The sequence below is a fragment of the Artemia franciscana genome, chromosome 15, assembly GCF_032884065.1.
Source record: "Artemia franciscana chromosome 15, ASM3288406v1, whole genome shotgun sequence".
Classification (NCBI taxonomy): domain Eukaryota; kingdom Metazoa; phylum Arthropoda; class Branchiopoda; order Anostraca; family Artemiidae; genus Artemia; species Artemia franciscana.
Window position 1 is genome coordinate 35,646,793 of NC_088877.1, and position 27,408 is coordinate 35,674,200.

General features: G+C 34.5%; 1 protein-coding gene across 1 annotated transcript in view; it reads right to left on the reverse strand.

Annotated features, from left to right (window-relative positions):
• Positions 1 to 23,922, reverse strand: part of LOC136036415 (uncharacterized) — a 77,592-nt gene extending 53,670 nt beyond the window's left edge. Inside the window, exon 1 of the mRNA XM_065718632.1 lies at positions 23,836 to 23,922. The gene's annotated coding sequence lies outside the window, so the exon portion shown is untranslated. The remainder of the gene's footprint in view (positions 1 to 23,835) is intronic.
• Positions 23,923 to 27,408: the final 3,486 nt, after the last annotated feature.

Below are 27,408 nucleotides of genomic sequence, written 5' to 3' on the forward strand. Positions count from 1 at the left end.
AGGATTAAACCCCGGGCTTCGCTTTGCAAGCAGAGACCAATCGACTATCGACACAAGCTATCGAACAAGCAATCGAGACATCACAAGCTATCGAACTGTCCCCACATGGAACTTTAGTAAAGAACGATGTGGCCTCTACGTATTTCTTTCCTTTTTTGCCAATTCGTACGGAAGGGGTGGCCACAGAAACTTGGAGAGGGATTATTCAATGGTAAACTGAAATTTCTGTTACTTTTTTTTTAAAAGTCAATAAATCATTGGATTACGCTCATAATAAGTTGGCGGGTCTACAATTACAGGGCCTACTTTAGGCAAAGGAAGACATGTCCTAAACTCTAAAGTTCTGCTTGTACTGAGAAATTGAAATATGGTGATTATAGATACAATATAAAAAAAAAAAGCAAACTTTCGCATGCAAACCGATTAGGGTTCGCGTAGCGCAGGTGCCGATCTCCTGATTCTCAGCCCTCGGCCGGGGTGCAATGCGTGGTTGGGGGCCACGCATATATATATATATATATATATATATATATATATATATATATATATATATATATATATATATATATATATATATATATATATATATATATATACATATATATATATATATATATATATATATATATATATATATATATATATATATATATATATATATCCCCACCAAGTTTCATCCTGATCTCTCCGCTTCAAGCGTTTTCCAAGATTTCCAGTCCCCCCTCCGCCAATGACCCTGGATCCAGTCGGGATTTACAATAAGATATCTGAGTTACGGAGTCCTTCTAAATATGAAATTTCATTAAGATTCGATTACTGCTTCGTAAGTTAAAAATACCTCATTTTTTTCTAATTTTTCAGAATTAACTCTCCTCCACCTGAGCTCCCCCAGAGAGATCGGATCTGTTCCGGTTATGTCAATCACGTATGTAGGACTTGTGCTTATTGTTCCCACAAAGTTTCATTCAGATCCCTCCACTCTAAGCGTTTTCCAAGAGCCCCCCCCCCCCAATGTCAACGGATCCGATCGAGATTTAAAATAAGAGCTCTGAGACACGAAAGCCTTCCAAACATCAAATTTCATTAAGATCCGATCACCCGTTCGTAAGTTAAAAATACCTCATTTTTAACATCTTATTACGTGTTGTAAAAATTGTAAGAAAATGAGTGGTTGTAATGAGTAATGAGGAAAATATGAAAAATATGAGTGTTGATGCCATATTCCAAAATAATTTTCATTATTTTGGTAATTTGCCTCCATGTTTCCCAATTTGATAACGATTGTGCTAATAAACCGTATTCACAAGAATTTAATAGAGGATTTAATACCAAGTTAATTTTCTATTGTTTCAGCTATTAATTCGCTCTCACCTGGAATTAAATTTAATTTTTATTAAACTTCTAAGCTTGATCTATAATCTAAATGTGATTTAGCCCATATTGAGAGTTTTCCTTTGAGGACACACTAAAAAGCAGTTTTTGACAATAATTTAAGAAGAATGAAAACTAGATACAGACCTTAGGCGTGACAGCATCGATTTGTTATTACTAAAATTGCTGTTTTTAACAACAGCTGTTCCAATTGTTGGGCAAAAACCCAAGTGTTTTTCAAGGAAATGGAAAACAATAAAAAAATCAGGGGGGGGCAATAAAAACCAGTTTTGCATTTGATAACTCGAGCAGGAAGCACAGCAAAATTTAAGAAATTTTAGGATTTTCAGGGAGTGGAGCCCCTCCCCCACACAGTGAGAAATTGTTTACGACTTTTTGTTCTATAATTAAGAAAACAATTAGACATTATAGCCCTCTAGGGAAAGTGATAGCCAGGAAATATCACGTTCAGCGCTGAAAGTAACTAATTATCTATTCATAAAGTCTTATAGTCAAAAATTTTCCCATGGCTAAGCTACATAAATCATGTTAATCAAACATAATCAACACTACGAATTTGGCTTTAGAAATTCTACATTAATTGTCGCACCCGATAATTACCATTAACTGTTTCAAGCAATTGCTCTTACATCGCTGAATAATAAAGACGCACTCGTGTAAAATTTCCAGAACAAGAATATAAATCAAAGCCTGGCCATGTTTAAAATCGATGCAAATTCATGTCGAATCTCAAAGACGCCGTGTTAAGCGATACAACTCGGATAAGCTGAGGATTTATTGAGTAAACCTGGCCCGAAAAGCTATTTAATTAAGGGTCCCAACGCTGTTTAATCAAAGTCCTCATCTCTTACACGTTAACAACAAAAGATCCATGTTGACATTACAAGTCGGGTAGGGGTTTTTGGGTCATATATTATTTATATACTTGTCTCTAAGCAATGCCAGGTATAAATTGACGTTCAATTCTGGCATATATGCATTAACTTTTATTCTATTAGTATACGTGAAAAAAAAAGGTGTGGAAAGATGATTTGATTTGTAATAAAAGTATCCTAACCCTTCGAGAATCAGTTTTCTAGAGTTGTTTTGAGATGTAGTTTTTCTCTTTTTTACTGTTATCACCATTTAAGCAAAACAAAAAAAGGAGGCGAAGAAAAATCCAAAGTCTGACGGGATGGAGGGGGAAAATCTCATGATTTATATTATTATAACATATTATTATAACATTTAAACAATAATATATTTATATTATTATAACAATTAATATAAATATTATTATTTATATTATTATATTATTATAACATATATTATTATATTATTATTATAACATATATAATAATATGTTATATTATTATAACATATATTATTATATTATTATTATATTATGTTATAACATAATTTATATTATAACATAATATAAATTATGTTAATATAACATAATTTATATTATAACAAACAGGGACAGCTCTTTCCTATAACTATTTTGAAATCAAGGAAATTGTAAACTTACAATCGTTATAAAAACAAAAGCCCAAGACCACTTACCACAAGGCGCAGTTTCCCAGAAAAAGTAATCCCCAGATGGGTATTTTTAAGCATCTTCAAAACAGACTACGTCCCTTTTATAAACAGTTCGTGGTAACGAACTGTAGTAAGGAGCGACCCGGTTCAATAGTGACCGAAACTATAAAAAACGAAGTTTTGATACCAATAGTTACATGAAAAGAATCTCATTTTAATGCTGATTTTAAATATATAAGTTTTATCAAGTTTCGTCTTACCCATCAAAAGTTAAGAGCCCGAGAAAATTTATAAGTTTTATCAAGTTTCGTCTTACCCATCAAAAGTTACGAGCCCGAGAAAATTTAGCTAATTTTAGAAAATAGGGGGCAACACCCCCTAAGAGTCTTACAATCTTAGTTCTTAATTCTTACTTCTCACCATCAGATTCAGGGTATCAGAGAATAGTATAATAGTAGTTTCAAGCTCCTATCTACAATATGCAGAATTTCGGATGCGAGTTTTTTTTCCAGGGGTGATAGTATCGACTCAGTGGTCCCAGAATGTTGCGAGAGGGCTCATTATAACGGAAATTAAAAGTTTTAGTGCCCTTTTTAAGTAACCGAAAAAATTGGAGGGCATCTAGGCCCCCAACCACGCTCATTTTTTCCTCAAAATCACCAGATCAAAATTTTAAGATTGCCATTTTGTTCACCGTACTAACTATGTCTTTGGGGACAACTTACTCCCCTACAGTCCCCGTGGGAGGGGCTGCAAGTTACAAACTTTGACCAGTGTTTACATACAGTAATGGTTATTGGGAAGTGTACAGACGTTTTCAGGGGTATTTTTTTTTTTTTTTTTTGTGGGGGGTTACATGGGAGGATCTTTCCATGGAGGAATTTGTCATGGGGGAAGAAAATTTCAATGAAGGGGGCGCAGGATTTTCTAGCATTATTTAAAAACAATGAAAAAATAAATATGAAAAGATTTTTTCAACTGAAAGTAAGGAGCAGCAATAAAACTTAAAACGAACAGAAATTATTACGCATATAAGGGGTTCACTTCCTCGTAATACCTCGCTCTTTACGCTAAAGTATTTTTAGTAATTTTGACTATTTATTCTACGGCCTATGTGATTCGGGGGTCATTCTTAAGGAATTGGGACACAATTTAAGCTTTAGTTTAAAGAGCGAGGTATTGACGAGGGGGTGAACCCCCTCACACATGTAATAAAAACATACGAATATAGAAGTTCGTTACGTTAGTTAATTCGTAAGTTACGTATATTTTTTACTAATGAAAACGTTCGTAAAACAATTAAACGTTCTAGTTACCTTTTTAAGTAATAAAAAAATTGGAGGGCAACTAGGCCTCCTCTCCCGCTCCTTTTTTCTCAAAATCTTCGGATTAAAACTATGAGAAAGCCATTTAGCAAAAAGAAAAAAAATATTAATATACAGATTTCGTTTTAATCGTTTTAATTATTTATGCGCGGAGAGCCGAAAACAAAACATGCATTAATTCAAAAACGTTTAGAAATTAAATTAAAAAAGACAAGCTGTCTTACCTGAAAGTAAGGAGCGACATTAAAACTTAAAACGAACAGACATTACTCCGTATATGAAAGGGGCTTTTCCTCCTCAACGCCCAGCTCTTTACGCTAATGTTTTTCCTGCTTTAAAAAGTAGAGTTAAGAGAAAGAGACAATCTTTAGCGTAAAGAGCTGGACGTCGAGGAGGAAAAGCCCCTTTCATATACGGAGTAATTTCTGTTCGTTTTAAGTTTTAATGTCGCTCCTTACTTTCAGGTAAAAAAAAAGTAGTTTTTTTTATTTAATGCAATAGAAAGAATGCAAATTAGAATCATGTTGATATACTATCTTGAACCGATTCAACGTAAGATCACCTATCAGGAAAGTTTGCAGGAATTTTTCCACGGGGTGACAATAAAAAGATTTAATAAGCTAAGTAAGAAGTGCCCAAAATTTCAGGAAACTTAAGATCTCAGGTCGGTCAAGCCCCTAAGTCCCCTCCTATGGAGGGGGACCTTTTCCACGGGGGGGAGGGATAATACAAAATTCAATAAGTAAAAAGTGCCCAAATTTTCAAGAAATTCAAGGTTTCAGGATCGTCAAGCCCCTAGGCCCCCTCTTACATACGTCCCTATCACCAACTCAAATCGATAAAACCCATCCGTTCCGATAATAGGATCCGATAAGAAGCAGAGAAGGAAAGAAGCAAAGAACAGATCAAAGGACTTACAAATGGGTTTCGAAAGCACTTGAAGTTCTGAGAAGTACTTTACAAAAATCTGGAAATCAAGAATTTTCTTGGAGTTTTCCGAAGTGGTTTCTAGGAGTGCTTCCAAAGAGGAGCCCATTATTACAATTCTTAGGTTAGGTCAAAAGTTTCAACCTAGGTTGAACTTGGTGTTTGTGTCCCAAACAAACAAGACAATTTCATTGGTGGTAAGGTCATCGGCCCTTTTTTAAGCAGAATACGAAAGTTTACGTTAAAACAATGTCCCATATCCTTTTAACTATTGCTTTATATTTTCAATAAATGCGTCAAAAAGAATTTTGATTAAACCTTCGCTATAGCTCAATCACTACAGTCCCCAATTTATTCACAAAACAGTGGATACTAAAACGAGCTGATTTTTAACTGTACACACATAATTATTCTCTTTTTTGTTTACCTACGCGAGGGGTCATTTTGGTCCACCCTCCCACGCAAATCCTTAATTTTTACAATTTTTACTCTTATCTTGTAGACTTTTCATGTAATTCGCCCGTTCGTTACCTTTTGTCAAATCCATCCCCGCCCCCGCCGCAAAAATATCAAGCTAAACAGCCTGATCACCAATTATATTGACTAAGCCTGTGCCATAGAGAAGGCCGTATTAAGAATTTTTGTTCAGGGGGGGGGGGGTCAAAAAACACAAAAAGCATCAAAAAAATAATTGATATAACAAAGTATCCCCTCCCTCCTGGATACGGCCTTGACCACAGGGCACAACCGAGTTTGATATTATAGGGAGTTCAAGCCTACATTCCCCGATATTCCCCTACATGTAGAGCTGTGATTAGAAGCAATATTTATTTTTTTTCAGTTTCAAATTCCAAAAGCCAGATGGTAATATTTAATGCTTCTTTTTCAAGCCAAACCTGTATTGTTGGCAAGATACATTTCCTACAATCGCAAATACTGTCATCCGTCAAACTACCCTCGTGCTCACTCACAATAGAACCCACACAAATGAATAGGATTCTTAAAACCTCTCTTAAATTCCAGGCCTTTATATTCGGTAGCAATGTGTATCCGTGTTGTGACAAAAACCTCTTTACGTTTGACATCATGGGGGAATCTGTTCACACCTAAGAAAAGGGATTTTGAAAGTCTCAGCCTAAATCATTTGAAATGACATCACAATACAGTGTGACATTGATCAAGTCAAAATATAATGAATCAATTTAAACTCGCCCGTCATTTATTGAATTCTATAGTGAAAAATTTCACACCAATATAAATGCTGCAATATATTCAGGAGCGATGGGAGAATATACGGATTTAACACACTGAAAAAATAGGAGAAAAGGGTAGGCCTATACCAACTTTAGTATTTTTATTGTATTTTGAAGTTTTCAATAAATTGTTCTTAAAACAGTTAAAAACATTTTACTTTGAAAAATTGACAAAAAGAAATTAGAAGAAAAGCTAAAAATATTTGACACTTTAGTGAAAACTAACGCCGCTTCTAGGGCTGGTGGTGCCAGGAAGAAAGTAATTACAGTGCCCCTCTTGGTTTTTTCAGCCAGATTCGCCACTAATGCTGCAGTTCATATTCCCCCTCACTTTCCCCAGCCTCCATGCCCAGCACAGGATGCTCAATCAAACAGTTCGTGGTAACGAACTGTAGTAAGGAGCGACCCGGCTCAATAGTAACCAAAACTCTAAAAAATGGAATTTTGATACCAATACCTACATCAAAAGAATCGCATTTTAATGCTGATTTTAAATATTTAAGTTTCATCAAGTTTAGTCTTACCCATCAAAAGTTACGAGCCTGAGAAAATTTGCGTTATTTTAGAAAATAGGGGGAAACGCCCCCTAGAAGTCATAGAATTTTAACGAAAATCACACCATCAGATTCAGCGTATCGGAGAACCCTACTGTAGAAGTTTCAAGCTCCTATCTACAAAAACGTGGAATTTTGTATTTTTTGCAAGAAGGCAGATCACGGATGCGTGTTTATTTGTTTTTTTTTGTTTTTTTTTTCAGGGGTGATCGTATCGACCCAGTTGTCCTAGAATGTTGCAAGAGGGCTCATTCTTACGGAAATGAAAAGTTCTAGTGCCCTTTTTAAGTGATCGAAAAAATTGGAGGGTACCTAGGCCCCCTCCCACGCTAATTATTTTACCAAAGTCAACGGATCAAAATTCTGAGATAGCCATTTTATTCAGCGTAGTCGAAAAACCTTATAACTATGTCTTTGGGGACGACTTACTCCCCCACAGTCCCCATGGGAGGGGCAACAAGTTACAAACTTTGACCAATGCTTACATATAGTAATGGTTATTGGGAAGTGTACAGGCGTTTTCAGGAGGATTTTTTTGGTTGGGGGAGAGGTTGAGAAGAGGGGGATATGCTGGGGGAACTTTCCATCGATAATTTGTCATGGGGGAAGAAAATCTCCATGAAGGGAGCGCAGGATTTACTAGCATTATTTAAAAGAAAACAATGAAAAAATAAATATGAAAAAGTTCTTTCAGCTGGAGGTAAGGAACAGCATTAAAACTTAAAACAAACAGAAATTATTACCCATTTGAGGGGCTCACCTCCTCCTAATACCTCGCTCTTTATGCTAAAGTATTTTTAGTAATTTCAACTATTTATTCTACGGCTTTTGTGATTCTGGGGTCATTCTTAATGAATTGGGACAAAATTTAGGCTTTAGTGTAAAGAGCGAGGATCTGACAAGGGGGCGAACCCCCTCATATATGTAATAAAAATATGAGAATACAAAAGTTCTTTACGTAAGCTAATTTATAAGTTACGTAAATCTTTTACTAATAAAAATATTCGTAAAAAATTAAAAGTTCTAGTTACCTTTTTAATTAACCAAAAAATCGGAGGGCAACTAGGCTTCCTCCCCCGCTCTTTTTTTCTCAAAATCATTCGATCAAAATTATGAGAAAGCCATTTAGCCAAAAAAAAAAAATGCAAATTTCGTTTTAATTATTCCTCTGCGGAGAGCCAAAATCAAAACATGCATTGATTCAAAAACGTTCAGAAATTAAATAAAAAAAACAAGTTTTTTTAACTGAAAGTAAGAAGCGACATTAAAACTTAAAACGAACAGAAATTACTTCGTATATGAAAGAGGCTGCTTCCTCATCAACGCCCCGCTCTTTACGCTAAAGTTTTTTACTGTTTCAAAAAGAAGAATTGAGAGACAGAGTCAAACTTTAGCGTAAAGAGCGGGCGTTGATGAGGAAGCAGCCTCTTTCATATACGAAGTAATTTCTGTTCGTTTTAAGTTTTAATGTCGCTCCTTACTTTCAGTTAAAAAAACTTGTTTTTTTTATTTAATCTCATAACTGAAACCAGCTCTATTCTAGTAGCCCCGGCTATTCATTTGCTCGTTATTTTGGATGGATTTTGACTCTGTAAGATTTAATTTGTTGTACTAAACTTTTAATATACGTGATTTATTGAAATACTACGTATCATTTTTTTATTAAATTGATTTGTTAGTGGGTTCATCGACTTATAGCGCTATATAAGTAAAGACACAAAATAAGTCAAAGTATTACCAGAGATTGTGTAACATTATATTGTTACATATTAAAGGTAAAAAAGGTAAAGGATACGGCATTAGACTTTACAGTCCCTACCGGCGGTGCTGATCTCCGTTTCTTGGCCCTTCAGCCAGGAAGTGCAATGGGGGGTTGGGGGCCAGCCATCCTGTGCTTTCACACACCCTTCCTGTTTACCTTCCCCAGATTTCTCCAGGTACCCATTTAGAGCTGGGTCGACTCTGGCTAAGCTTACAGAGTCACGCCACTGACCCCCGTCCCAACTGAAGAATTGGGCACACTGGGATTCGAACCCGCGTCCTCTCAGACAAAGGATCCCGAATCCAGCGCACCAGCCAACTCGGCCAGGACGGCTAGTTCCGTCCTAGGATTGTTACATATTCTAAATAATATATCTATAATTATCTATAATATATCTATAATAATAATATCTATATTCTAAATAATATTGTTACATATTCCCCATATTTAAATAGTGACCGAATGTCAAATTTGAAAGTATTCAAAAAATAAAGTTAGAATTATTAACTTATCCGTTGGGTATTGTTTGACACAGAATATCCAGAAAATCTGAGCAATGCTTGGCATCACTGCGACAGAAACCTTAAATTAATTAAGAAGTGCCAGGGATGTCAACTGGAAGAGAAAATTGACTCCTAGATTTTGAAAATTGCCTTTCCCTTTGTATCTTTATTAAAAAAACAAGTTCAATAAAAATTAAACAAAAGTTTTTCTTGTGTAAATCAGGGTATGGGGGTATACATTGATATAGGGGGGGGGGTACACTGAATATCCTTTTGATGTCTATAATTCCTTTCCCAAGTAAAGCTCAATCTCCTAGTGCTGCATAATAAAACTTATAACAATAGAAACAGAGAATGGGTTGGTACCGCTTATACGTGCACAGACATTTCTAAATTTTGAGAAAAATGTACATATTATTTTTAAATTACTTTATTTTATTCTCAGCAGACATTTCGAACACCATGCTGATGCAGAGATAAATCTCCCACAAGTAGCACTGGGGTTGTGCGAAATGCTACTAATTTCAATAATAATTCATAGCACATTTTTGGAGCTGGTTAAAAGAAATATTTAGAAAAGTGAAAATAGCAAGAAGTCAGCATAGTATCATACATAGAAGCAGTTCTACATATATGGGTTAGTAAGTGAATCCAAAACGCAAGGAATCGGACGTTATCAGCGCTTATCGGGCATTTCAATTAGAAATAAAAGAATTTGGAGCTATATTGGATTTCCAATTAAATACTGGAAATAATAATTAAAACAATTAAATAATTCTTGGAGCGGATCCCCCTCAACCAAATACCATGGCAAAAGTACAACCAATTTGACATATCTAGTTATAGTATGAATATCATAATAAAAAGCACTAAATCTTATTTTCTTTTTCAAAGATGTCTTTTTCATTTTTCATTCTTTTTCATTCTATAGATTATACTCAATGTAGGCTATATCTACCTTCTTATTCTTCAATGATTCCATTTCTGTCCTATTTGCAGATGTAGAGGGTATAACATTTCCATTTTTGAAAGTTTTAAAACAAGAGAATCTAATCTTGAACTTGTAGATTTTAGATAGTAAAAGCACCTCCAATATCAGGGGAAAAATTGATCTGAGCAAATGAGCCAAAACAGGAACCATAGAAAATTTTCCGATTTCGCGATTAACTAGGATCGCCTTTTTAGTTGATGATAGGCTAAGGTTTCAAAGGTTGTATATTTGGAAAAATATTAAAATGGAACATATTATGAAGTGTAACGGAATATGTTAAAAACGAACATGGATTAATTAAAAACAATTTATCTCAAATTATTATCTTCAAAGTAAAGTGCAAATTTTACACTTAAAACGAGCAACAATTATAAAGCTACTGAATAAATTGTAGCTTTTTTTCCAAGTTATTGGGGTGGCAGGCACCTGCCTCCCCTTTGTCCCCCGCACCGACTGTTCCGTTCCAAAAGTTTTATTCAAAATTTATTAAAACAGATTTGTCCCGAAAGTGATTGTTTACAGTAGCTCCATTCCAAATTGATCAAAAATAAATTTGTCTTGAAAGCGATTGTTTACCCTAATTCCACTGCAGAAGTTCAATTTCAGATTTGTTAAAATGAATTTGTAAGGAAAGCAATTACTTGCCCTAGTTACATTCCTAATTTGTTACAAATAAATTTATCTGGAAAGCGACTGTTTACCCTTGATTTATTCCAAATTCCATTCCAAATTTATTAAAAACAAATTTGTCCGGAAAGCGATTGTTTACCCTAGTACGTAAAATCATATCATGTAATATCTGAGCTAGAAGTGCTGAATTTTTTTTTCCTCAATTAGGACCAACCTCCTATGCAAATGCAGCCACAATCTACAACCACATTTATTTGAAATAATTAGATTTACATATCATTTTCTTAAATGGAGCCCGCTTAACAGATCGGCTCAGTCCTCTTTCTCGTATCTGGATTGGCAACTAAAATATTAAGACGACAAAGGTGAAAAAAGAATGAAGAAACAGAAGGAAAAAACAAACGAGGATAATTTTCAACCAGTGAATGAGAAAAACGAAACAAAGCAGATTTTTCAGCAAGGATTTCCGACAAGTCGTCTTCATTACTCAAAAAAATAAAAATAGAAACTCACCTTTTGAAGCCTTAAAGAAAGGAAAAAAAAAACACAGCTAAAAAGGAGTTAATTCGTAAGAATGAAAGCACGGATGACCTTTTTTATCCTTTTGTTTTCCTTTTTTTTTTAATCTTAGTTTTTGGTCCGTTTTGTCTAACCAGTGTGATCTTAGAGCATATTTAGGATATACTATGGTGTACTTTCTTTTCGATACACCGCCATTTTCAGGGTTTTCAGGTTATTTTCTGAAACTCTCATAAATTTGTTTTCGAAATAACAATTAACTATTCAATAAAAACAGTTAAAATTCCTGAATTAGCTACAAATGGCAATATTTTTTCACTAGCCAGCTTCTTTTAATGTGTAGTTGAATTTTTGGTTACTAGGTAATTTATAATATATTGACATATAATTCTCCCCTATACGGGGCAATTATTGGGGTAATCTAATAATTGCCCCCTAGAAAATTCTCCGTACGTGCCTGTTTCTAATAACCATTATTGTGTATATAAGCTTTAAACATTATGGTTTCAGCTTATCAAATCGTATTCCTTTCTGTTAAAGCTTACCTTAACTTTACCGCCTCTCAGTGGGGGGAATAAACAGTTAATTGATTGATTAGCTTAGAGCGAGAATTCTATTAGTAAGATAGCATCAAAAAGGGAATTGGGGATAGATCCTAGCCTTGATTGAATCATAGGAAACAGTATCCCTGTAATATAAGCTTCCAGTGAGGGAATACTGACTAGGTTTTTAAATGAAGCGAGATAAATTCTAGTATAGATAGTGTAAAGATGTAGAGTAAAACAAAACGGTTGAATTGGAAAAAAAGTAGTTTTTTCAGTCTAATTTCTCAATTAAAGAGAAAAAACACTGGAATGGAAACCGTTGAAATGTCAAGAAGTTCGTGGTAACGAACTGTAAGTAAGGAGCGACTCGGTCCAATAGTAACTGAAACTCTAAAACAAAAATTTTCATGACAAAAGATACACAAAAGGAATTGTTTTTTTATTTTTTTATTTTTTTATGCTGATTCTAAACATATAAGTCATTAAGATTAATGTTACCCTTCAAAAGCTCTGAGCCTGACAAAATTTGGCTGATTTTCGAAGAAGGAGGCACATTCCCTAAAAGTCAAGGAGTCATATTGACAATCGCATCATCAGATTCAGCGTATCCGAGAAAACTACTGTGGAGGTTTCAAGCTCCTACCTGTAAAAATGTGGGACTTTTTGTTTTTTTGCAGGAAGAAATTTCATGGAAGCTTGTTAATTTGTCCGTTTATTTTTTTTCGTCCCAGGGGTGATTGTACCGAATCAGTAACCCTAGAAGATCAGGAGAGGGCTTATATGAATCCCTTTTTGAGTTACCGAAAAGACTAGAGGATAACTAGGTTCCCTCCGATGCCCTTTCTCCTCCAAATTCTTCTGATAATAATTTTGAGATGTTCATTTTGTTCAGCATGGTTGAAAGGTCCAAAAACCATGCCTTTGGGGATGACAAGACCCCCCACAGCCCCTGGGGAAAGGGATGCATGTTATGAAATTCGCCCAACGTTTACATATAGGCTTAGTAGCCTATTTGCTGTTGGGAAGTATACAGACATTTTTAGAGGGGAGTGATTTTCTATAGGGTGATTTTCTACGGAGAGGATTTATTGTTTGGGGGGATCTGTGAGTGAGCTTTCCAGGAGATATTTTACACGGAGGATTTTCTAAAATTCATATAAGAAATTCGTTTTGTTTATTTTACTTTCTCTTTGATGACTGAGTTTTACAGGTGGAGATATTCTGGGGGAATTGCTAGTGGAAATTTTTCAGGTGGGTTGTAATTCTCTTGGAGATTTTGCTGTGGAAGCTGGAGGGGGGTCCACGGCAAAAATTCTCCGCGGGTGAATTATCACCAAGAAAAATTTTCCATGGAGAAATCTTCCGTTGGAGAAACTTTCCATTGGGAGGGCAATTATGATCCTTTAAGAACAAATAGATTGTAAATCGATCATTGACCGCCGTAGTTCGGTTATTAGCACGTTAGAATTTGAATCAGAATGAATAGGGATCAAATCCTTAATCTGGTTTTTTTTCCTATTACGGTTTTGTTCCTTGTATATGATTATTTTTCTGCTAATTCACTATTTTTATGATTTTTTGTGAATTGTGAAATGTTCCATAAACTGTTTTTCGAACAAAATACGCCCCGGACCCCAACCCCTTCCCAATTAGGGGTTGCAGAAGTGTAGGTCTATTTTTCTGGAGCCACTCAAAACTGTATCTTCTAAGAAGGATTACTTATTATTATATTTATTTATTCATATTATTTACTTTTTATACTATTTGATAGACATAATAAAACTATTTGTTATGTATATAGAGAGATCATAGCACTAAAAACCTATTTGCATTTTTTTTCTATGATATTTCTCTAGTTGTCAGGTTACTTTCCAACTTTTTTGTTTATTGCTATTCCACACTTGTAAATCTAAAGTATTTGGTGTTTAACAGGGGGGTGGGATGATTATTAAAGTATTATACACATACCAACATTTTCCTTAGGTTTTGAAAACCTGAAAAATCTCTTTAGAAAAATAGTTACTCTTTCCTAACTGTCGAGATTGACCACCTTCGAAAATCGTGTATACTATTTTGTGTAGCATGAATTTCTAGGCATTACTTGAAAAACGCTCAGAAATTAAATAAAAGTTTGTTTTGGTACTTCCTTCTTCTATAGAACACACGTGAGAATTGAAGTTAGATTAATCCTAATGAAATATGACTAAGTAAGATAAAAATATAATAATTTTGGAAACAAATTTGGGCTATGTATTTCCACATTAGGGGGGAGGGTGGTAAAGCATGGAATATATTAAATACGTAAACCAAAAAAAAACTTATAACATAACCTGATCAAAATACCAACAAAATATTTAATTAAAATATAGCTACAATGTATTTTCCCACCGAGCCGAAACTAATTGTCTGGTATAAAGACCATAAAAACCGGTTATTGTCTTATGCTCGCGATACAATTTCTCGCGTGTGTCCTATATAACAAGGACGTAACAAAGTTTTTTCAACTGAAAGCAAGGACCGGCATTAAAACTTAAAACGAACAGAAATTGTTCCGTATATGAAGGGGCTGCTTCCCCCCATAAAAAAATGAAAAGATCACGTGTTACTTCTACATTAAATTTAAATTAAAAATGGGAAAAGATTAATTTAAAAAACAAAGTTTTTTTTAGGGAAGTAAAGAGCGTAGTTTAGTTGAAACTTAAATCGAACAAAAATTATTGCTTCACACTTTATCTAATATATATAAATAAAACTAGTACTAATAAACCAACTAGTTACATTTCCCTATTTGTGTAGGATTATAGACAACTAGCGTTTTACTAAAAACACAAAACAATATAGGATTTTTGGTACAGTAAAAGCAAACCGACAAAGGACACTTCTTATAGCATGAACATAAAAGCATTTTAAGATTGTTGCTTAATTTTTCTTTTCGTTTAATTTGGTAACATTTCTGCACAATGGTTCAGTCCAATGATTGGCTCTTGTTTTGGTTCTGAAAAGGACGTGTCGTGAACAGTTTGTAGACAAGTTCGATGTGAAATTATCTTGATGATTTCACATATGACTATAAAGTAGCTTTAAAATTTTATCACAACTTGGAATTCTCTTTTGCATAGAGAGAAATTACGGAATTTTCAGAGTTCATATTATGGCTTATTTGATCCAATACTAAAGCGTATTTCTTACAATTTATTAGATTGTTTATTAATCACTATTGACATCATAGCTGGCCGGACCAAAATGTTACCTGATAAATCAGTCCAATATTTCTTTATGCTGTTCAATTACTTTGCGGTTATTAAAAAATTATTTATTTTTATGCTTGTTTTTGAGAAAATTTTAATTGTATACTGAAAAATACTGATATCATAGCTAGTGTAAAACTATGAAAAGCTTTATAGATTAGTTTGTTGTTGTCAGGCTACGTACTCATTTTAACTAATAAATCAACATTCTCGTTGTTTATACTTGGTTTTGTGTTTCAAAAAAGCGCTACTTTCTATAATCCGAAAACCATAGGGAAATTTCATTAGTTGGTTTATTTGTACTGACTTAGCGATGAATTAGATGACAATTAACCCGGGTGTCTTGGAGTATAAAACAAGAAAAAAATGTCATTGATTTTTATTCTATTTTCAGGAGTACGAAATCAAAAACAATACCAGTTGCATTCTATCCATTATATGAACCATCACCAACCCATCATCAGGAAAACAAAAAAAAGGACACCAGAAAAGGAGTTACTTCCAGGATATTTCAGTATAGACCAAAGGGCTCTGGATAAAAGAAAAAAAAGAAGAAGAATTTAAAATATGTATTAGAAAAGGATGCTGTATATTTTCAATATTATAGTATATTTTTGAAAAAAAGCCGGCACGTCTGAGCACACTCATTCTCCGCTAAAATCTACTCAAAGCTTCATTCTTTACCTCCCTCACATGAAGTTCCAACTTCTTTTAATCGTTCCTCACTACCTCTGCAAGACCCATTCAGGGAACGACCTGCTTTTCGTCAAAAAAGCACAATCTTATGAAATGTGTCATCTTTTATCCGTACAACGTGAGTATGCCATCTTAAACTTTTTTCATTACAGTCCTAGAAAGTGATATCAGGTCTTTTTAATATAGTCTGAAATACGATCAACAAGACCGTAGCCATGAATACGAGGCTTTTAAACCCTGAAGTTTTTCCCTTTTCCATTGCTGTTTAGACTACGTTCATTTCACGCTTACAGTTTGAACCTGATTTGGAATACCTACATGATGTGATAATGCGATATTCTATTTATTGCTTACAAGCCATCGTACCTGGGCAATACACCAGTAATAAACAAATAAACGTCTTAAAAACACCAATTAATTTACCGAAGTTCTGCCTTTTAACGCAGGCTCGTACCCATGATTTTTTACAACAACCGTAACTATACATTTTGATATACGATCAATAAGACCGTAGCCAGGTTTTTGTTCAGGGGGGTTAAATTTTTTTTAACGCATCAATTTTTTATGCACTTTTGTTCGGTTTTTACAAGTCGGAGAAAAATTTCGGGGGGGGGGGGGGGAGGGGTCGAACCCCTTCCTAGATACGGCCTTGGCAGGAAAATGATATTGCCAAAGAGGAAGAAACAGAATATAAAATCAAGTTTAAAAATAAAATAAACTTACTCCGTGCTAAACATCCAAGTTGAAAGTCGAAAAGCATTCGCAGCAACAGGCGGAACAAGCACGAAAAAAAGAAAAATAAAAAATTTAGCTCAAAGTTAAGTAAAGACATAACTAAGACATAATATATAAGATATAGGTAGCTTCAGACTTGGTGGCGGGGGAGAGGGCTTAAGGATTCGAATCTTAACTAAAAACACAACAAATTTGACTTTTAAAAACTGTTGAGAGAGCGCTTTAATTCAATTTAGAAGTCCATGTCAATTTATCATCCCCATTTTTACGATCCCTTATTATTGCAGCATCTTAAACCTGTGACTGAGTTTCATTCGAATACACAGCCTGTCGTTAAGAACAACGTTCTCGTTTACCGCCGTTCGCCAACATGATATTATACCCTTGCATTACCAACGGGTTCAACCCCCCTCCGATTTTTTGTGGTAGCCTCCAACAGAAACACTTGCGCAAAAAGAAGAAATGGAAACAGGCGCAATCACGATGAGCTATTTTCTTCAGAATATTTATATGTCGTTTTAGTAGAAGGGGCAACTTCAATTCATTTCATGCCAATGACAAGTTCGTTTCATTTCAAGGCGATAATTTTATTTCATTTCAGACAGTTGTGGATTGTTCCAGATCAGACAGAATGGATTGTTTCCTGTACATATGGATTCACCCGAGGAAGGGTCAGAGGCACACATGTCGTGCACACACGCATCGTTTTTTCTGATTTTTTAGTTTTTCATATGTGAATTTTGGGGGATTTGTAGTCAATACCTATTCACATGCTTCCATGGTCATTCTGCACAAATTTGTAAGTTTTTAGCTTGAATAGTTTAGATGATTTTTAGTAAAAACCCGAGCGAGAAAACGAATAGACGCTTGATTTTGCGCATAAGCTAGCTAAATAACTGGGTTGGCCGGTTTATTTTTACACCACCCTTCATTCGCTTTGCTCGTTGCGTTTAGCAGCTCGGGCCTTCAACCCTCGTTTGCTTGAGATCAAGACACCAAATATCCGCTTTCTTTTTGTTTTCCACATTTCTTTCTCAAAGTTTTATAGCCTACGTGTATTATCAAGTTTCCGAAATGATTATTTTTAGTTTTCTAGCTTGAATGAATTAGCTTATCTTTATTTTGTATCTATACACAAGTTATTAAATGTATTAAGCGCCATGCCCCTCTACTTATCTATATTTTTATTTATTGGGTTCTTCCAGCGATTTTTGAATGATAGTTTTAGAAGCAGGGGAATGCAAATTAGGCTACTAAAAAACTTGAAAATTTGACATTTTGATAGAGATAGCGATCTACAATTATTCTACTATATATATATATATATATATATATATATATATATATATATATATATATATATATATATATATATATATATATATATATATATATATATATATATATATATATATATATATATATATATATATATATATATATATATCTATTCAAAGTCATTAACTTTACTTAAAGGAAATTTGCAAAGAAGACAAACCAAATATTAACAAGTTCTCGTTAATTTGAGGTACTATTTGTATCTGATTTTAAATTTTATGGTACCTACATCCTCAAGAAACTTAATTATTAGAGTAGCTCCACCAAACAAAACCCAAAAAAAACTAATTACAAGGAAAAAAGATTAAAATCTCATTGGACATCCCACGTCCACCTATCACACTACATCCGCTATCAATGCAACACACAAAATTCACAAACAATAAATTCACCCACAAAAAGGATACCAGCGACACGGAAATAGATCTTCAAATGATAAGGAAGAAATTTAAAAAAAAAAGATGGGACATTCAGTCACATGAATAATACATGACAACATTGTCGTGTCGTTAATGTTAATTTACTAACTAGGATAATGCAAACAAAAACCACATGAATTCATGTCCTATGGTGTCTAAAGAAGGGACAATAACAGAAAACTAACAAAACATGATACTTGTAAATTTTTACAACTATTTTTTTTTTCCAAGACGTGACAGGGTAACAGCCTAGTCTTCAAGGCTGTATGTCAGAGAAACCATTTTTATAGCAAGATCCACGATTCCATCAGTCACTTGGTGATAAAGAACTACACAATTATGAAAACGGGGGAATGGATTTTCACCCTGTGTATTTTCCAATAATTCTTGCATAATTTGACGGTAAATCGGGTTATTATAAGAACTTAGTCCCCCCCACCCACCCAAATAAGTCCTGTGTATGGATCAGAAATAAATACGTTCCCTAAATCCCTCTTTCAAACTTTTTTCAGAAGTGTCATGCTAACAAGGAATTAACTTGTGCATGTTTTTTTTAGTTTACTGCCCCCATGAGCTAAAATTTTTTATTCTTTTATTTTTATTTTTTAATTGAATTTTTAAAATTTTAATTTTTTACGAAGAGCACAATAATGTGCTCTTTTTTACCCATAGCAAACTTTAGTTCTGCGAGGTCCTTCTTTGCTGCAGTCCAATTGGAATCCATCAGTGGCATTAATTCACTAAAATTTAGGGGGGTGATCTATCTGAGATTGAAACAAAAGGCACACAAAGATAAATAAAAGACGGGGGAGAGATGGTACATTATTTCAGGCTGGAGGGAGGTAAATTTTAAAACAAAATTATTCGTAGATATGTGTAAAACAGGGATATTACAAGCAAGAGCAGGACCGGAAGCTTCTTCCTCCATAGGTATGCACTTGGGCTAAGATTATCTTCAGCATAAAGACTAGCACACGCACACGCATTAATACACAATAATACCGGTATTATCTTTTACACCAAGTATTTTTACTGAGGATGTACTAATTAAAATTCCTAAAGTGGATAAAGAAAAAGAATTCTTATGTATACACGCAGACATAATTTGAGTCTTGGTTAAAGTGAAAACAGAAAAAAAATGCGACAGTGAACAACATGAATAAAACATGGCAACCACATTGCTCTGCTCATGTTAATGTTCTGACAATGTGGGATATGACAATGTAGCTCGCTGAGCGAAATTCGTGTCAAATGCAAAATGCTTGTCAAATGATGATTTGATATATGAGTATTGCAATATGATAATTATAGTATTGTACGGTGTGCACTGCAACTAAGTTACCTCATTTAGAGACAGTTTGGATTTATTGCTTTGATAGCAAAATACGTTCAAGACGAAAGATCGATTATCGAATGCAAAATCAGAGGTGGGGATTGGAAATAGATACATACAGGGAAAAAAGACGAAATCACTCCACAAAGGCGGTCTTGGGGGAGGGACAGAGTGGGCTCTTGCCCCGGGGACGGAAATTTTAGGGGCACAAAATTTCAAAAAAATAATATAACTGTTATAATTATGTTGTAATTTTTTTATTTTATTAATAAAATAAAGGGTTCAGTTAACAAATGAAAATCATTAATAAATTAGTAGAACCGAACAATTTAATAATTATAATAACTCAGTTAACGTATTTAAATAATTTAAATAATAAATTAAAAGATAATTTAAAAAAAAATATTAATTAATAAATTGAAAATTATTTTGTTAATAAATGAGAATTTTGATAAAATTTGGCCTGGAAATTTTGTGGGAGGCAAAGGGGAGGAGCACTTATCAACATTTTTCCCTGGGAGCAGGAAAGGCCAGAACCACTACTGTCCCTCCGCAGGAATAAAAATGAGGAAAAACTTCCGTCCTAACTCAAAGCTTAACCTGAGCTGTCTCCACAGCAAATACGGGTGATTATAATTGAGTCATCCATTTCCTCTTCATTTTTTTATTTATTATTAATTTTTTGATGTTTGTCTTTCTATTTTACTTTGTATACTTGTATCTAATTTTTTGTCATTTCGCACTGAGGACAGCTGAACGGAAGTCTCGGGAGAAATACTTACATTTCTCACTGGCTCTGAATTATCTCGTCTTTCCCATTGTCCCATATTTCCTCGAATGGACGCATGCGGCGAGGGCGGAGGGGCTGCCCCTCCCAAAAATCCCTCAATTTGTTGTATTCATGTTTTTTTTCTGTTCTAAGTATTATTTCTTTATTATCATTAATTTTAGCCGGCCGAAAATTTTTCTTTATTAATGGGTCAATAATGCGAAATGTGTCTGTTTACTCGTATTACTGTACATTACATATCCAAAATTAGTTTTACTGAAACAGTTCATTACCTTTTTCTTTTACTCTGTATATTATTAACGTCATTCACGTACACAGGAATTTATTTAGGTTGGGGCCCAACATAAAAGGAAGGGGCCAGCGATTTTAAAAAGCGAGTTATAAGAAATTACATTAGAAATCATAACGATCTCGATATTTCGGGGGGGGGGGCTAAGTAAAAAAAACTTCCCGCTTAGTTCAAGCTTTTCCAGTTGCATTCACTGGAACGATTTAATGAGGAGTTTCCTCAATGCCCGTATATCTGTATTTGGCATGGAGGTCCTGTCGTCAATTATCAAACAGTTCGTGGTAACGAACTGTAGTAAGGAGCGACCCGGTTCAATAGTAAACGAAACTCTAAAAAACGGAATTTCGATACTAAAAGATATATCAAAAGAATCGGATTTTTATGCTGATTTTAAATATATAAATTTCATCAAATTTAGTCTTTGTCATCAAAAGTTACGAGCCTGAGAAAATTTGCCTTATTTTGGAAAATAGGGGGTAACACCCCCTAAAAGTCATAGGATCTTAAAGAAATTTACATCATCGCATTCAGCGTATCAGAGAACCCTATAGAAAAAATTCCAAGGTCCAATCTACAAAAATGTGGAATTTCGTATTTTTTTTGCCAGAAGACAAATCACGGGTGCGTGTTTATTTGTTTTTTTTGTTTTATTTTGTTTTTTTTTCCCCAGGGGTCATCGTATCGACCAAGTGGTCCTAGAGTGTTACAAGAGGGCTCATTCTAACGGAAATGAAAAGTTCTAGTGCCCTTTTTAAGTGACCAAAAAAACTGGAGGGCACCTAGGCCCCCTCCCACGCTCATTTTTTTCCCAAAGTCAACAAATCAAAATTTTGAGATAGCCATTTTGTTCTGCATAGTCGAAAACCATAATAACTATGTCTTTGGGGATGACTTACCCCCCACAGTCCCTGGGGGAGGGGCTGCAAGTTACAAACTTTGACCAATGTTTACATACAGTAATGGTTACTGGGAAGTGTACCGACGTTATCAGGGGGATTTTTTTGGTTTGGGTGTGGGGTTCAGGGGAGGGGGCTATATGGGAGGATCTTTCCTTGGAGGAGTATTTCATGGGGGAAGAGAAATTCAATGAAAAGGGCGCAGGACTTTCTAGCATTACTATAAAAAAAACAATGAAAATATAAACATGAAAAAGTTTTTTCAATTGAAAGTAAGGAGAAGCATTAAAACTTAAAACGAACAGATATTATTAAGCATATGAAGGGTTCTAAAAATACTTTAGCATAAAGAGCGAGGTATTTAGGAGGAGATAAATACTTCGCTCTTTATGCTAAAAAAATTTTAAATAATTTCAACTATTTATTCTACGGCCTTTCTGATTCAGGGGTCATTCTTAAAGAATTGGGATAAAACGTAACGTAAGTTACGTAAGTTATGTACGTTTGTTACGTAAGTTAATTCTTAAGTTACGTTTTTTTTTTACTAATAAGAACGTTCGTTAAAAATTAAAAGATCTAGTTGCCTTTTTGAGTAACCGAAAAATTGGAGGGCAACTAGACCTCCTTCCCCACTCCTTATTTCTCAAAATCGTCTGATCAAAACTAAGAGAAAGCCATTTAGCCAAAAAAAGAATTAATATGCAAATGTACGGGGAGCCAAAATCAGACATGCATTAATTCAAAAACTTTCAGAAATTAAATAAAAAAAACAAGTTTTTTTAAATGAAAGTAAGGAGCGACATTAAAACTTAAAACGAACAGAAATTACTCCGTATATGAAAGGGGCTTTTCCTCCTCGACACCCCGCTCCTTGCGCTAAAGTTTGATTCTTTCTCGCAACTCTACTTTTTAAAACAATAAAAAACTTTAGCGTAAGGAGCGGGGTGTCGAGGAGGAAAAGCCCCTTTCATATACGGAGTAATTTCTGTTCGTTTTAAGTTTTAATGTCGCTCCTTACTTTCATTTAAAAAAACTTGTTTTTTTTATTTAATGACTTTAAATATCCAACCTAATTTTACTTCTTAGAGAACAATATGCAATATACATTACAGAGCCTTTCAAGTTATATATGCCAAATACACAAAAAAAAACCAAGAACTTGAAACAAAGCCCCCCCCCCCCCAAAAAAAAAGCTATGTGTTAAACTACCTATTAATTTTTTTCGATTTTTTATATAAGTATGCGAGAGGATAATTTTTCATTATATCCTACATACGATAATAGGAAAATCCTTAAGTCTACTTTCAGAACGAACGAATAAACATTAAATAGGCTTATTGTATAGTCTTAATTGACCTCATCAGTTTCCCGCCGAAAAGGGAAAGAATGAACTCTTCTTTCAAAATTTTATTCTAGAGCATAATCTTAATCGAAGGATATATGGTTGACGAGCTTAGCGATACAGTTACAATAGACTTAGGTTTAATTCTTGGGAATCCAGTATTTCTTACAGTTGCCCTGGGCAAAACCCATTTCCTTCGAAAAGGCCAAAGGAAATCATATGCACAGCGTTTGCATGGAATGAACCTCTAACTTTCGAATTATTTCAGGTACCCGTCTGACTGCCCGTATTTCAAACAGTAAGCTGTACATTGTGCCGAAGAAAGATGACCAATTGCCAAAGATCGTCCTTGTCGGCCAACCATCTAGGACCAAACGAAAGACAGGTCGTCCCCGAATGGGGTGGGAAGACGTCGTAAGGGATATTGGACCTACTTGGGAGGGGTTGAAGAGGGAGGCTTACCCCTCCCCTGGATAGCCTAAGGCCTTGGTTTATGCTAAAACACTCCAAGAATTTTAGATTTGCGAAAGGACAAATTACAGCTTACTGAGTTCTGAAAGACAGTAAGCAAATAATTAATTGAAATAGGTTTCACTATGAGCTTATGAAAGCTATTTAATAATTACAATTGGATGGCGAACGATAAAAATTACAAAAAATAATTTGCATTAATCTTATTGAACGAACGAACGAGTTAGCGAGTCATCGTTGGAAATATGTTTGTTGGTGGCGCAGCTGAGCATTTTTTTTTTTTTTTAATAAATCTATTCATCTACGAAGCACATAAAGAGAAATAAAAAAAAAAAAAAATTGTATTAAACAAATACCGATCTAGCGTTGACGTCAACTGAGTGTGTCCCAGCTAAAAGTTTGACCAAATTCGGGTTGCCATGTTTTGCAGCCCAATGCAAACCAGTCTAGAAATGAAATCCATATTAGTAATTTTTCCCAAAATTGTACCAGTGGAGGTTCTGGCCACTCTTCCACCCGGGCCAAAATCTTGATTAGCACTCCTCCCCTTCTCACAAAATTTTCAGGCCAAATTTGGCAAAATTTTCATTTATCAACCAAATTGTTTTCAATTAATTAATTAACTAATAATCTATTTTCCATTATTTTTTACTTATTATTTAAGTCAGTCAATTATCATTATAAATATACTTTATTTTCATAAAAATAAAATTCAGAAGTTACAAAACGATTATATCCTTTAGATTATTTATTTGAAATTTTGCCTAAAATTTCTGCCCCCGGGGCAAGTGCTCTATCTCCCCCTAAAACTGCTTCTGAATTGTGCCCTTCTTTATTATTTTCCTTTCGAGATGCCGATTTGACCGAGGGCTTTGTTAAGGTGTTTCCATGAAGCACTTGACTGACTCAACTTTATATTCTAATCGAATCAGTGCATAAGCACCTAATAAGGGTTGCTACGAAAAAGTGACAACAAAGGTTCTAAATAGAGCAAAAGATAATTTTTGTTTATTGGAGTTAATTTGAACAAGGACTTCCTGAAATACACTCAAAACATTTTCCATACTCGGGAATGTAATTTTCTCCAGTATTTCCGTGGATTTGTTCAAATTGGCCTCTGATAGATTCAAAATAAATGACCAACTGAAAAGCTTACAGAAATGTGTGATTTAAGAAATAATATATCAACAGTGCCGCCAATTAGGAGGAGAGAACTTCCCCCCCCCCACCACAAATTTAACCTTGTTATTTCTATTTCATGGTAATTGAGAGACGAAACATAAAAAAAACACAAGAAACAACAATTAAAATTTTTATTGGGTGTGGGTTATTTTTAAAGATCAATCGAGGGGGCTCCCACTTACAAAAACCATGTACACCAAGTGGCAAGTGTGGCGGATATTTTCCAAATGTGGCAGAAACTTCGCCAAGCATGACAGAACAATGTGGCACACATGGCATTCGGATATTTACACCAAGCGAGGGAGAGTGGACGCTCCCTTGGGATTGATTTAATCAATCCTTCAATATAATGAGAAAGAACGTATATCTGATCTCTTTTTATTAGGTTTTGATAAAAAAAAAATGCTTTGCAGAAATAACTGCTTTGAGTCGTTTTCCTCTTTCACTGACAAAAATACCTTTGTTGATACTTTGTATTTTGGTTTCCTCATTTTCTGCAACCACCCCCCCCCCCCACCCACCTTCTCTCATATAGATTTTGGTGAACTGGAGCCAGGGCCGTACCAAGTATTTTTCTTCGGGGGGAGGGATTTACAAAAAAAAAAATCAAAAAACACATCAAAAATCTGTTTTATGCATTTTTATTATGTTATTACAAGTCAGACAAAATTTTCGGGAGGGGGGGGGCAAACATCTTAACCCATCCCCTGAACACGGCCTTGACTTGGGCGACTGCATATGTAATAATTTGTTCATATTCGTTCTGCAGTAATTACAATTACACTGTATTGGGTTGACAATATTACCGCTTCTTACTTTAATAAAGAAATTAGATATAGTCACAGACACCAGAAACTTCAGAAACAACTTATTGTAGTTATTGATCAACAAGATTATATCGAAACAATTCTCAAAATCAGAAACTTTTATAAGTACAATCAGAATCAATAACGATCCCCGCAGGTCTTACGCTATCGAAAAGCAAACAAATCAAAATGCTTTCCCCCCAATAGGGAAACAAAGTTACTACACTATAAACTCAGGACATAATTGGTCTTCTAACGAGTCTAATTAGCAACAGTTATTTGGGATTCGATGTCAATTAGACGCGGAAAAATCTAAATGTGCACCACGCTATTGGGGGTCATGTTCTTGTCAATTTATGGCCGAATCACTTACGTCGGCAACAAACCATGGCCATAGGTGGCCTCCTTTGTCGGTTAATAAGAAAAACAAATACCGATATAAAATAAATTCTGACTACTCATTTCATTTTGAATTGCAAACGATGAATTAGAAGAATCGCCCATGTGGAATTGAACGTCAGGTATTTTATCAACTGCTGTTTGTTTTAACGATGAATTTCTGGTATATTCTTCCTCCAAGTTTGGTATAATTATTTTAAATCAGAAATGCAGATAAATTAATTAGACATTCTTTAAAATGGATATGCATTTATAGCCATTGAGTGGCGAACGTATGTTTAGTTACCAGGGTTGCCAACAGCGGTACAATTGTACCATTTTGGTACATTTCACCTCTAAAGGTACATTCTCGTACAATCACATTTTGTCCGGTACATTTTACAAAATGTGGTACAATATGGTACAATAAGATTTGACTGGGCGTCAGGACGCAGCGAGTGAAGGGAATTGTAGTTTTTATTTGTTTTCTCTTCTAGAGTTTTAAGTTTTCCTTTACACATTTATTTAAGTGCCTGTTGGTGGCCTTTTGCGTTCATGATATAGCAAGAAGCAGTAGAGCCATCTGTAAGGTAAGTACGAAATAGGTGATTAGCTATTTGGAGGAGTGACACCGAAATGGTCTCTGCAGGGGAAAGGACGTCTCCCAAATATTTCTTAAAGAAGATATGCGATTGTTCTCTTTATTGTCATGTAATTTTACGATCGTCCACGTGCTGTGCTTAGCACAAAAAAAATATTTCGTCTTGCCTATAGTACAACACGCAAAAAAAATAGATATGGTACAATTTTTTGATCAGTGGTACAATTTTAGGGCGTTTTACGGTACCTTTTCTTCCGAAGCATTGGCAACACTGTTAGTTACTACCAATTTGGGATACTCGACGCAACAAAATTTCATTTTTTTCTTAAAATAATATGAAAATGAATCAATTTTTATTTACAACTTGTTTAGTATGTTTTAAGTTAATAATGAAGTTTTATATGTACTTCAATCACACGTTTATTATTCTATTTATGCTTCATTGTTTTATTTTACTTGAAATACAACAGCTTAATACAGGTATACAGGTATACAGGTTTAAACAACAGCTTTAAGCACACACTGCAAATCTTAAAACATATAGGCTATAAATTGTTTATTCAAATGGATCATGATCAATCAATGTCTTTGGATTATATAACTTTAAAAAATGGATTTATAATCAAATAGTGAGTTTTAAACAGTATTTTAAACCTTTTTATATCCAAAAATAAGAAAAAAAGACATCATTATGGGGTCTATAAAGGGCTTCAAATTGAATTTCTAAGTAAATACATAAGAATTTATGCTGGTAAGCGGGCAAAAAGCAGCTCAGCTAAAAAAATAAAGAAAAAATTTTGGAACAACGGAATTGATTTTTCCCCAGGTAATATTCAAAATAAATGACGCAACCACATTTTAGATGATAATAAGATTTACGACATGGGCGCCTGCAAAAGGGCAAATGGCCTTGGAGAAGGCTCCTGGAAAACAAGAAGACACTCATAAATGTATAAAAAAAG